Genomic DNA, 12,762 nt, shown 5'->3' with positions numbered 1-12,762 from the left:
CAACCGCATCTCTACATAACAACCGCACCTTACATAACAACCGCACCTGTAATAACAACCGCACCTGTAATAACAACCGCACCTGTACTTAACAACCGCACCTGTTACATAACAACCGCACCTTACATAACAACCGCATCTCTACATAACAACCGCACTCTACATAACAACCGCACCTGAACATAACAACCGCACCTGAACATAACAACCGCACCTTACATAACAACCGCACCTGTACTTAACAACCGCACCTGTTACATAACAACCGCACCTTACATAACAACCGCACCTGAACATAACAACCGCACCTGTACTAACAACCGCACCTGTAATAACAACCGCACCTGTACTTAACAACCGCACCTGTAATAACAACCGCACTGTACATAACAACCGCCACCTGTACATAACAACCGCCCTGTACATAACAACCGCACCTTACATAACAACCGCACCTGTAATAACAACCGCACCTGAACATAACAACCGCACTCTACATAACAACCGCACCTGTACTAACAACCGCACCTGTACATAACAACCGCACCTGTACATTAACAACCGCACCTGTACATATACAACCGCACCTGTACATAACAACGCACCTGTACATAACAACCGCACCTGTACTAACAACCGCACCTGTACATAACAAACCGCACCTGTACATACCAACCGCACCTGTACTTAACAACCGCACCTGTAATAACAACCGCACCTTACATAACAACCGCACCTGTACAAACAACCGCACCTGTAATAACAACCGCACCTGTACATAACAACCGCACCTTACATAACAACCGCACCTGTAACATAACAACCGCACCTGTTACATAACAACCGCACCTGTAATAACAACCGCACCTGAACATAACAACCGCACCTGTTACATAACAACCGCACCTTACATAACAACCGCATCTCTACATAACAACCGCACCTGTACATAACTACCGCACCTGTACATAACCGCACCTGTACATAAACCGCACCTGTACATAACAACCGCACCTTACATAACAACCGCAACCTGTACATAACAACCGCACCTGTACATATACAACCGCACCTGTAATAACAACCGCACCTGTACTAACAACCGCACCTGTACATAACCGCACCTGTACAAACAACCGCACCTGTACTTAACAACCGCACCTGTACATATACAACCGCACCTGTAATAACAACCGCACCTGTAATAACAACCGCACCTGTACAAACAACCGCACCTGTTACATAACAACCGCACCTGAACATAACAACCGCACCTTACATAACAACCGCTCCTGTACATAACAACCGCTCCTGTACATAACAACCGCTCCTGTACATAACAACCGCATCTCTACATAACAACCGCATCTCTACATAACAACCGCATCTCTACATAACAACCGCATCTCTACATAACAACCGCATCTCTACATAACAACCGCATCTCTACATAACAACCGCACCTGTACAAACAACCGCACCTGTTACATAACAACCGCATCTCTACATAACAACCGCACCTTACATAACAACCGCATCTCTACATAACAACCGCACCTGAACATAACAACCGCACTGTTACATAACAACCGCACCTTACATAACAACCGCACCTCTACATAACAACCGCACTGTACATAACAACGCACCTCTACATAACAACCGCACCTTACATAACAACCGCACCTTACATAACAACCGCAACCTGTACATAACAACCGCACCTGTACAAACAACCGCACCTGTTACATAACAACCGCACCTGTACATAACTACCGCACCTGTACATAACAACCCGCACCTCTACATAACAACCGCACCTCTACATAACAACCGCACCTCTACATAACAACCGCACCTCTACATAACAACCGCACCTGTACATAACAACCGCACCTGTACATAACAACCGCACCTGTACATAACAACCGCACCTGTACATAACAACCGCACCTGTACATAACAACCGCACCTGTACATAACAACCGCACCTGTACATAACAACCGCACCTGTACATAACAACCGCACCTGTACATAACAACCGCACCTCTACATAACAACCGCACCTGTACATACAACCGCACCTGTACATAACAACCGCACCTGTACATAACAACCGCACCTGTACATAACAACCGCACCTGTACATAACAACCGCACCTGTACATAACAACCGCACCTGTACATAACAACCGCACCTGTACATAACACCCACCTGTACATACAACCGCACCTGTACATAACAACCGCACCTGTACATAACAACCGCACCTGTACATAACAACCGCACCTCTACATAACAACCGCACCTGTACATAACAACCGCACCTGTACATAACAACCGCACCTGTACATAACAACCGCACCTGTACATAACAACCGCACCTGTACATAACAACCGCACCTGTACATAACAACCGCACCTGTACATAACAACCGCACCTGTACATAACAACCGCACCTGTACATAACAACCGCACCTGTACATAACAACCGCACCTGTACATAACAACCGCACCTCTACATAACAACCGCACCTGTACATAACAACCGCACCTGTACATAACAACCGCACCTGTACATAACAACCGCACCTGTACATAACAACCGCACCTGTACATAACAACCGCACCTGTACATAACAACCGCACCTGTACATAACAACCGCACCTGTACATAACAACCGCACCTGTACATAACAACCGCACCTGTACATAACAACCGCACCTGTACATAACAACCGCACCTGTACATAACAACCGCACCTGTACATAACAACCGCACCTGTACATAACAACCGCACCTGTACATAACAACCGCACCTGTACATAACAACCGCACCTCTACATAACCGCACCTGTACATAACAACCGCACCTCTACATAACCACCGCACCTGTACATAACAACCGCACCTGTACATAACCGCACCTCTACATAACAACCGCACCTGTACATAACAACCGCACCTGTACATAACAACCGCACCTCTACATAACAACCGCACCTGTACATAACAACCGCACCTGTACATAACAACCGCACCTGTACATAACAACCGCACCTGTACATAACAACCGCACCTGTACATAACAACCGCACCTCTACATAACAACCGCACCTCTACAATGATGGAACTGCAAACATAATTCTCACATTCAACACTGGATCTTACGACTGAAAACATCACATATATCTACACTGATGCTGGTCTTAACTAAGGCACTGCGAGGGTGAGCAGTGTAAGTCACTGTAATGATAAGTATAATGGTACGACAGTAGAGACGACTGGCAATTTAGAAGGGACTTTTATCTGACTCTTCTTCATCTTGCACGAACTTCCCAGGAGATTCGTATATTTTTCCTAAAGTACAATGACGATGCCAAAGACACGAAGCATTAGACTTTTCAATTTTCCCATCCATTAACAGGAAATTGATAAGATTTGAACTTTATAGAAGGACAGCGCGAACGCAGTCCCTCGCTAACAAAAATTACGCACTCGAGTTGACCACTTTTGGGTCAATCGCAGGGGTCAACGCCACCGGGGTGCAATGGTGGGCCTCGCCCCGGGGGAACCACCTTCATGATCATGGTATCCCCTGTGCCAGGTAAGTATGCTACAACTTCACAACTTCACTCCCACACCTGACCTGACTGAGGACACAACTTCCTGATATTTCTTATACAAGTTTTTACAAACGAGAAAATTACAGGCTTGAAAGAACCACTGATACATGACTATCTTTTACATTAATATAAAGCTAGAAATAAGCGTACAATACAGTTCATAAAATCAAGGAGAAATATTTACTCACAAAACAAGTTACTGTAAAGTAAAGCAGATTTTAAATCTGTCACAGAATAAATGATTGTTGGTATGTAACCCATCAGCCGATACAACTGATTTCAGTTTTGCTTTTACAACTTCTTACGACGTGACAAAATAGAACTGACTTTTATATTAGTTCTAGATCGCTAAAATATAACTGTGCTAAGTTTAGTCTTGACACACACACACACACACACACACACACACACACACACACACACGGATACCGTCTACGCGCCATATCTATAACGTACATCAAACAATGAATTAATCATGACTCATGAGGAGTCTGACATCATGGTGGAGGAGGCGTCATGTGGCCACCATCCCTGCATGTTAACCCCATCTCTGCCATCAACGTTATCTGTACATACCATCCACCTGTCTGGTCCCCTGTGGTGGCTGCTCATGTGTCCTATCTACGTAGGTTGACACCTAAACCTTCATGACCGATAGATATGACACCTAAACCTTCATGACCGATAGATATGACACCTAAACCTTCATGACCGATAGATATGTTTCTTTTTCAATATGGCGGTTATAGAAGGGCAAGAAGATGGACAGAGGAAAGCAAGATCTGAAATGTGAGAGTAAAGTGTGTAAGTTGTAGGTTTTGTGGTGTATGTGGAGATGGATTCTGGAGGAGTCTTGCTTCTTTTGCACAATTCACACATGACACACATCCACCCACCTACACATGACTCCACTACACTACACTTATACATGGGTCGCCCTGTGCCTCAGATAGCACTTCGATCATACACACGACCACTACACCTGAACACGTGTGTGTGTGTGTGTGTGTGTGTGTGTGTAACTTCTCTAAAAAGATTCGACCTTGATACATGCACCAGTGGTCATCGTCTGTGACTTATACAAGTAAAACACTGTATATTAAAGCAGACACCTAAAGCAATACACATTGGTAGAGCCGAAGGAAAATCAAAACCTCAGATTTCCATAATACATGTGTAGCACACGAACAAGTCTGGCGAGTGTTGATACACTACTCAACTACCATCATTACCTACACACAATAACCATTCAAACATCTAACAGTCTCAAACGTCTAATCTAACAATCATAGGATCACTTTATTTTGTTTATGTTTTGCATAACAGAGCTTTGTTCATTAACGTTCAACTTTGTGATGGAACATGTTATATACATAGTAAAAATAATGTTTAAAGAACATTTTTTGTATGAAGTTCGGTAACATCAGTAGCTTGTGTTCCTACAGACTGAACTGATTTTATCAAAGGAAAATGGTGTTACATTCTCAACAAATTCTGATTCAACTACTGGTGAAAAGGTAGTAATGAAAACGTCGTATGTGGTATGCACATGTACACTGCTTCTATCTTTTGAGAAGACAGATCGTAAACTTTTTCCTGACACACATCATACAGAGCACACGTCCACCTACGACAGAGAATTATATACCGGCCTCCCTGTGCCGCAACTGGCACTCTGAGCACACACACACTCGACCACCAAGAGCGTGTTGTCACAATATGAGCGCATGCCACGCTCACTCTTGGCAAATCTTATATACACACCAAATATTCTTACATAAAACATTGCCCAAATTTAATCAACCAAAAACTATCAAAATACCTACTCTAAACACTGGTTATTATGAGCAATACAGTGATAAGTGATGACACAAGTAAATACATTATTAGTATCTAGTAATGTCCTTCTTGACCTCAACACTACAGACATCATGTGTTCAGTCATCTAGGGTTGCCAGCGAACACCACAGACACACAGTAACTCTGGTTTCCCTTCATCACGCATAAATCTTTCGCCTTTTACTAAAGATTTCCGTGGAGGGGAACAACTCAATGAGTCTAAACTAATTTTTATCTTGGCCCATTAAGTTGGGCCGTATCAACTCCGGAAAAAGTCGAATACAGTACGTCTACCCAGCCTGGCTTGTGTGTGTACTTCTATAGTTAGATGTGTGTACAGATTCGTCAAAACAAAGCTTAACAAGGAGTGATAACAGCCCGTTCTCTGGTGTGCCATTACTGGCACATGACGGATGTATATGCTCGGTGTGCCATTACTGGCACATGACGGATGTATATGCTCGGTGTGTCATTACTGGGCGCCCCAGGTGTGGCTAGTGTACTGGGGTCCTAGGAAGGTGTGTGTGTGTGGAGTAATCTGTAATCATTAATTGCTTCATCTAAAAACAAAACCGATTTATCAATTCGACTTTGTGCTGTGTGTGAAGGTGTCGCGAAAGTTTTACTGATGTGGCAGTACACACCACAAACATCCACGTAACGATTACACATCATGTTGTATACCAACATATACACATACAGGAGAGTAGGAGGCATGCACGAGATAATGATGTGGCATACGTGGGAGCACCACTGGACATAACAGTCATTACTTGAAACATATCAATCGATTCTTTTCTATGTTAACCACAGAGGTAAATATATGATGGCCTGCATCAGTAGAACTTATACTTGCTAAATCATTAGATACACTTTGCTATTCGTCACACTGTTACCGGCGGAACTGAACTTACAAAATGCAAGTAAACTTGACCAACTGTGGAGTTCCTAAGTTTCCACACAACCTTTGCACTGAACCTAACAGTTTGGTATAACTGAGATACGATTATACATCTATGATCAAATACTTATCCAGATACGCTTGGCTTTCGTTAATACTGATATAGCAAATAAAAATATTAAAAGTTACAAAAAAAAATTCATGGTTAGGTATGAAACCACACATATGTCAATGGGACTCACTGATGAATTCCTTTCACATTGAAATGCGGACTTGTGAATTACATTCTCAACACACTGAAGCCACATTACGTGAAATGACCACAATCAAGTGAATGTCAGACTAATTAATTGTCAATAATACTGTCCTCAAAAACCATTTTAACTTGTGATCTTGATTATATAGAGGGACGGCGCGAACGCAGTCCCTCGCTAACAAAAATTACGCACTCGAGTTGACCACTTTTGGGTCAATCGCAGGGGTCAACGCCACCGGGGTGCAATGGTGGGCCTCGCCCCGGGGGAACCACCTTCATGATCATGGTATCCCCTGTGCCAGGTAAGTATGCTACAACTTCACAACTTCACTCCCACACCTGACCTGACTGAGGACACAACAAAGTGGATTGTAGTTCTTATACAACTAAAAAATAAACCTTGGTTAATTGTAAACTTCCTGACTACGTAAAATAGCAATAACTTCTTTATACATAACTTATATAATGTTAAAAGTAATCATTTACTGAATTTCATATAATCAGGAAAAAGCTATATTTCTTAGCACAAACGTAAGAGAGAGAGAGAGAGAGAGAGAGAGAGAGAGAGAGAGAGAGAGAATTTATTCGTGATGAAGAAATTCGCTATAATCTACACAACATACACACATCCAGCTACATATACAGATGGTTCGCCTTGTGCCAGTATTGGCACTTTGAACACTTACACCTGTGTCATTACACCCTACAACAACCTGGCATTGACGAACAGCCACTGTCATGCTTTGACACACACACACACACACACACACACACACACACACACACACGCGAACTTTGTGTGATGTGGTTTTCTTATGACATCATACAATGTAAAGTTTAATTATCAGTTTACATGTTGAAACGAACAAAATACAGCAAACTCAATACATCTCCGAATCCGACACACATACCAGATACAACCTTTACCCACACAACTTGTAAACAAATACAGTTATGTACCTATACTTGTATCAAATTGAATTACTCACAAAAGGAAAGTCTTATCTTCTTCCATTATAGAGTAAGAATACAGTTGACCGAGTCTCCCACCCCCTTCACTTCACCCTCTCTCTCCTAACAACGTTTTCTCTATTCAAAGTTTTACTTCCGTTCCTTTTCATGAGAGTTCTCTGCTTGTGTCTCATCTGTTCACATCAAACAGTACCTAACTTGTACGTTGAAGAGATCTGAAGTCTCCATTTATCGCTACAAAACTCTTGAAATTCATACGATTTACCAAACTTGTACGAACAGTCTTACTGTGTGTGTTCGGCCACACATCATGGTACGGGTAACTTGTATAACAAACTCTACCTTAATGTTGGCAACGCTGCCTGGGATTCGTCTCTCTTAAGTAAAGGTTGAAGGTCAACATGTTTCTGAAAGACATAAGTCATGCATCAAGGTAAGGTTGGTATGTGTAGCCATGGGATGTGGCGGTCCTCGATGTTACCATTATTAACTCAGAACACTTCCGTCCATGTTGAATGTGCCAACGATAATTTTCCTCACATAATCCTAAACAAAAATTTGTATAACAAAGTTTGAGAGTGAACCCACATGTGTAGTGCTGAAACTCGTGGAAGAACCATTTTCTTGTTAATTGTGGTAACAAAATTTACATACAAGTGGAGTACAACCTTCAATCTGGTTCTTAAGGATTTAAATATCAAAACATACAAGTTCAATCGTTAACAATTAATTCATTTCTTACAACATGAATGTGGCGGAGACCAAGTCTGGTTCAAACATGTATACTGCTTGGTGTACCCTCCTCAAGATCTTAAGAAAATAGAACAAAATGTTCAGCGTTTAATAAAAGAGGATTATATAAAGTTTGTCTTCAACAAGCAAAGTATCTAACATTTCTTGTTGAACTTGACCAACAATACGTCATCGGTTAATGAGCGATACAGACAACGACATTGTAGTATTTCGTGAAGCTCTTCGTAACTTCACAAGATGTTTCGTGTGTCACTCGTCTGGGAATCACCATGCAAACCATTAATTACGTCTGTGGTTCACAACGAATACATCTCACTTTTACTAAAGATTTTCATGGAGGACGACAACTCAGAGTCTAATCTCATCTTGGTCCCATAATTTGGGTCATATAAGTACATTTTCTGTTATGAACACAACGTTAGGAGTTTGTATACAAATTTCTAACAATATTATTAATGAATTGTTTACAATTAACGAGGTTTCGATGTTTTATGACAAGACTGAGCCAACAACTGCAACCCAACTAACCCAGACAGAGAGGCTGTCTGCTGCTGCTGCCTGGCACCAACATTACACTCGTCCCTCATACTTGGTTGGTCATCCACCCTCCGTGTACGTTTATGAAGTTGTACGTTTCTCAAAACGTTTTATCGTGTCTCAGTACAGCTACTGTGTGTGTGTGTGTGTGTGTGTGTGTGTGTGTGTGTGTGTGTTTCTATCTGTACTGTAAGTGAAGGGTCTTACAATCGTGGGACACCATCTCAAACATTTTCTACAATCGTACTCTTTAAATGTCTGTATGCTGAACAACTTAACTTATGACAAAACAAACACTTGATATAAAGTAATGTTAAGAGACATTCCAATATTCGTTGTTTCACATTAACCTCACTTTCTATACAGCTACTACCATAGCAACGATGTTATGGAAGACTACAGAACACACCCTGGCAGTGTTCACTGGGTGTGTTCTACGTCCATGTTATTACATCAATAACATGTTCTCAATCAACATAAGCGAAGTCAACCCTTATGTAGTCTGATCAAAACACCTGTTTTCACCAGTTAATCACCAAGTTGAGGACTGACCTGGACCTAATGAAGGTTACGGTCAAACTAAACAGTACAGGTACAGGTCAGGTCACAATTCATTACCACATCAACTCAAGTCCAATACTCGTTACACTGGGATACGAACCACTGACATGTATACAGGACCGAGCGTTTCAGCCAGCTAACCCATCTCTGCTATCATTGAAACAGTTCCCCTGGGATGGTGGTGGGTCATGTATACCTTATGTATACCAAATACTAGACCTTCCACCTTCCATAAACTATAAAACGTTTTCGGTGATAAAAATGAACTTCACAACCAACATATGTTTTCTCGTCATCCTGAAAACATTAATGACAAACCAAAACCAATGAACTGCTCAGCCTAGCGTGACCGCTAACTTTCCTCCTCTCGTAAAGCCGCTAACATTCTTACCTTCAATATCTAATGCCAGTTGTACATACAATGTGACATACACTCTAACAGATAACAATAAAACACTAATTCACAAGTGTAAGGGAAATGTAGTTCATGAACGTAAACACTTCAAAACAATCAACAAACTGTAATTCTTGCCCCTAAGCATAATACTGACTAGCGGCTCAGCTTAGTCTGTGTTGGTCAACTGAAGGCAGCCGCATCTGGTCACACATGTCCACCTTACATGATCATCTTAGCTGTACAGACACCTGGGAGCAAGGGCGTCCCAGCTGGTCACACATGTCCACCTTACATGATCATCTTAGCTGTACAGACACCTGGGAGCAAGGGCGTCCCAGCTGGTGGGAAACCTTGCTTAGTGAAGAGCCTCAACCTTCCAGCCAGGTGGCCCTGTACCTGCACTACACAGATGCAGCGATGCGCCCACCTCATGTCCTTGGTACAGCTCAGTTTCCCTACACACACACACACACACACACTGCTGGGATTCTCTGTAGGTTGACGCTGGTGCTCAGCCTCCACCGTAGCCTGGGATTGTGGTAGATGCTAGCGATAACCTAGCCTGGTACACACCAACTGTCTGGTCTCTGATGCACACTGATCCTCACGTCGTCTGTGTTCTACGTAATGTGTAAGATGCCACACCTGTATTACCAAGGAAATCATTTCAGTCTCCTTGGTTACTGACTCCACTAATTCACTTTTCCAAACTCGATACATTTTTGTTGTCACATTACCACTTTCATTATTCATACAATATCATGTTTTATTCACTACTAACTAATCAACTGCACAAAATTATCCTCAATGGGTGATGTGTGGATGGATGGGTGAGTGAGGTGGTGTGGTCGGGGTGACCATAGTCCCTAACCCTCACCACACACTCAGGTCAGCCTAATGTTTACACATACATTCAAACCACCAGATCTCCTAGCCTATTCCATCATGTTAAGATAACTGTACATAACCTAGCATTTGACAAAGATATCTATAAAGGTATTACCATTCAACAATGTCACAAAACTGGACAGACTTTGACATCTTTAAAACATGAAATTAACAAACGAGAGATTCAAAGTAGAGTGCAGAAATATCTTGGGTAGGTGGAGATGGCTGAGGTAGTGTTGGGAAAGCTAGGAAAGGCTGGGGTAATGTGGGAAAAGCTAGGCCAACAGGCAAGGCCAGATTAGCGTGAGGAAAACATAAGAGCGAGTGTGTGAGGTGAAGTTCCTCTACATGTCAGACTGTCAGCTTGAGGAGGAATCTTAACATTTTGATTAAAACCTCCAGAGCCACATATTCAGATTAAAACCAAACATGAAACAAAACTATATTACTAACGTGTCGGCAAGGTCAAGATTTCTGAATCAATACATCGACTGACCTGGAAGCGCCACGTCCTAGTATCGCTACGTCGTGGAAACTGAAGCATCATCTGAACCTGTATGTTGGGTGACCTGGGGAACGACGTCATCTGAACCTGTATGTTGGGTGACCTGGGGAACGACGTCATCTGAACCCGTATGTAGGGTGACCTGGGGAACGACGTCATCTGAACCCGTATGTCGGGTGACCTGGGGAACTACGTCATCTGAGCCCACACATCGAGTGACCTGGAAAGATACATGTCATTTGAATCCACACGCCGAAGTGACCTGGGGATCATAGGTCGTGCAAATCTACACATGGAATTAACAATATTACTAACATGACGATAACTTACAACCAAATGCTACCTAATGTTTATACGACTATCAAGAATATACATCCTCTACGTTGATTTTAGGTTTAAACTTCCGCTGAATGGGTAAGTCGGTCGTACCTAGCAAGATGGTTGTTAACATACTTAGCAACATCCATCCAGCAACAAGTAACTAGGTACATATATATCTATCATTTACCCAAAGTAAAAGCTGTTAAAATCCAAAACAAATCAACAAAATAGAGTCCTTCATTGTTAGAGCATGGTGAAGAAATACATCTGCCTTGTTATATCATTAATGGTTCGTTTCTTGTGAACACGTTTTCCTGCCACAACAAACTAATCGTTTCATTAATGTTATACAGTAAATAATTACAATCAAATGACACAACACAGTTAACTACCGATGTATCTACAACGACATATATGGTTAAACGATCATTGTGCAGTACACCAACCAGCCACGTTGGTCAGCAAACATACTCACGTCAGTATAAAACCTTGTATTGTTGTCAGTTCATAAAAATGTCTACAACATTAACAAAATGTCATCAACACAAGGTTATATTCCACAAGCCGTACATCAGACAGGCTTTTGCATGGCCAATTTTCTGATCCTTCCCTTAAATGTGAAACCACATGAAGTGCTGCTCTACTGTTCATCTTTACTAGTTTTAACAGAACGTATTAGATTAAGTTGTAAATGTGATGAATGCAAGTGTCTCATGATGGACATATGATGAATGCCAACGTATTCACACAATATTTGAGGAAGTCCACAGCAAACGACCCAACAGCACTACACAACGTGTTTCGGCAAACATTCGTTATTTCATCAAAAATATTACGTATCACTTACTTTAAAAGAATTATCCTCTTGCTGTGGTATATCGCTATGTGTTCAGCGTCACACGCAACGTAAAATAATGATGTAACAATCCACCAGAAGACCATAATGCACGTATGTTGAGCAGACACGTCCTTCCTCCTCCATGTTGACAACAAGAGAGGCCAGGCGTCGTGTGCCCGGCACCCGACCAACCCATGCTAACAAGAACACAAAAATACTTCATTTCTCTTGGAAAAGCATCATAAATACATGAAAATTAATATGATGCTATATTAAGAATGTTTTGTTAAGACTTATGTGATGAAACTGAAAAATAAAATATTTGACTTGGAATATGCGTCGTCTGCATGACAGCGTCGTTCAT

The 12,762-nt window shown here is 41.9% G+C and overlaps 1 long non-coding RNA gene and 3 other non-coding genes across 4 annotated transcripts in view; 1 reads left to right on the top strand and 3 right to left on the bottom strand.

Moving 5' to 3' along the window:
- The window catches only part of LOC139748673 (uncharacterized), a 45,993-nt gene extending 33,438 nt beyond the window's left edge, over positions 1-12,555 (bottom strand). The window contains exons 1-2 of the long non-coding RNA XR_011712791.1: positions 12,408-12,555; positions 11,231-11,459 (exon numbers count right to left, since the gene is read on the bottom strand). This is a non-coding gene — a long non-coding RNA (uncharacterized lncRNA). The remainder of the gene's footprint in view (positions 1-11,230; positions 11,460-12,407) is intronic.
- On the bottom strand, positions 3,457-3,619 carry LOC139748820 (U1 spliceosomal RNA). Its single transcript, XR_011712829.1, has one exon. It is a non-coding gene; the product is annotated as a U1 spliceosomal RNA (small nuclear RNA).
- Positions 5,609-5,726, top strand: LOC139748832 (U5 spliceosomal RNA). Its single transcript, XR_011712840.1, has one exon. It is a non-coding gene; the product is annotated as a U5 spliceosomal RNA (small nuclear RNA).
- On the bottom strand, positions 6,774-6,936 carry LOC139748818 (U1 spliceosomal RNA). The gene has a single exon (XR_011712827.1). It is a non-coding gene; the product is annotated as a U1 spliceosomal RNA (small nuclear RNA).
- Positions 12,556-12,762: the final 207 nt, after the last annotated feature.

Source organism: Panulirus ornatus, chromosome 5 (genome assembly GCF_036320965.1).
Source record: "Panulirus ornatus isolate Po-2019 chromosome 5, ASM3632096v1, whole genome shotgun sequence".
NCBI classification, from domain to species: Eukaryota; Metazoa; Arthropoda; class Malacostraca; order Decapoda; family Palinuridae; genus Panulirus; species Panulirus ornatus.
The sequence above is the reverse complement of the archived record's forward strand: the minus strand, read 5'-3'. Positions and strand labels throughout refer to the sequence as shown.